The sequence below is a fragment of the Trypanosoma cruzi genome (assembly GCF_000209065.1).
Source record: "Trypanosoma cruzi strain CL Brener chromosome Unknown tcruzi_1047053433129, whole genome shotgun sequence".
NCBI classification, from domain to species: Eukaryota; Euglenozoa; class Kinetoplastea; order Trypanosomatida; family Trypanosomatidae; genus Trypanosoma; species Trypanosoma cruzi.
In genome coordinates this window covers 1-1,073 of record NW_909761.1, presented here as the reverse complement: position 1 = coordinate 1,073, position 1,073 = coordinate 1, and the positions used below count along the sequence as shown (strand labels likewise).

General features: G+C 58.6%; 2 non-coding genes across 2 annotated transcripts; both read left to right on the top strand.

Annotated features, from left to right (window-relative positions):
- Tc00.1047053433129.20 lies at window positions 1-73 on the top strand. The gene has a single exon (XR_008254356.1). It is a non-coding gene; the product is annotated as an H/ACA snoRNA, TC6C1H2 (small nucleolar RNA).
- Window positions 74-113: 40 nt separating this feature from the next.
- On the top strand, window positions 114-201 carry Tc00.1047053433129.10. Its single transcript, XR_008254355.1, has one exon. It is a non-coding gene; the product is annotated as a C/D small nucleolar RNA (snoRNA), TB6C1C3 (small nucleolar RNA).
- Window positions 202-1,073: the final 872 nt, after the last annotated feature.

Genomic DNA, 1,073 nt, shown 5'->3' with positions numbered 1-1,073 from the left:
TGCTCCGGGGTGAGGCGGCGGCCGTATATCATCATTTTGTGCCATGACTGTCTCAATCGGGCCCGCAAGAGCAGCACCGACGGCGTGAAACGCGCAGGGCTACCGACGACTTCATGATGCGATCAATCGAGGCATTTGTATGACCGTGACGATGAGTTACACCTCCGTGCACCCAGCTACCTACAACAGGCACGGGACTGACGCGCCCCTTCCCTCCACAGCCCTCTCCGCCGCCTTCTCCTCCCTCTCTGTCTCTCTGTGCCACGGTGCACCACCTCGCCTCCTCTGTCGTGCCGGAGTGTGTTTCCCCGGGCTGTGGCTGGCCGTTTTTTAACCCCTTGTTTCCTATGGGGGTCTGCCGTGCATGTGATGCGTCCCGATCTTCTTTATCCCAACAAAGCGTCTGACTCCTGTGCGTGAGGTGCACTCTGTACCCGTCTCTGATGGCATTATCACCCCCATTTTTTTTGCCATTGCGCAGCCTCCGGAGGGGAGTCTTGCCGAGTTGCGGAGGGCGAAACACTCCTGCTGGCGGAGGCGGACCACACGCCACTGCGACCGAAAGCCATTGATATCCCGCGGCGTTTGGACCGGTGTGTGCCAAAAACTGGGCGCAAAATGATTGTGCGATACACAACTGTGGAGTGCAAAGAGGACTGCGACGGATTTGCGTCGTGCTCGACTGCTGCTTTTGCCCTGCGCGCGCCTGTTTGTGTAGATGCCATTTTATTTTTCCTGTTTTTTTCTATTGTTGTCTTGTGCGCACTTTCGCTGTGCATGCAGGAATAGTTTTGAACGCTAGAAACAAGCTACTCACAATGCCTCGCCAGCTCCGCCAGCTTTGCTGCGCACTGCTCCTGTTGCTGTGCACCGGTGGCGGCCTCGTCACTGCGGTGCCGCACCATTGCGTGTTTGATCGCCTGCCACGGAACGTTGGCGAAGTGACGGGCGGGGAGGAGCCGGCCAGTCCTGTCACTGTGTCCGTGGGCAGTGACTGGGCGCACCTCCGAATCAAGGTGTTTGCGGATGACCTGGAGGGGTTGGGGGGATTCTGCACCAGGGCCGGGGAGCAT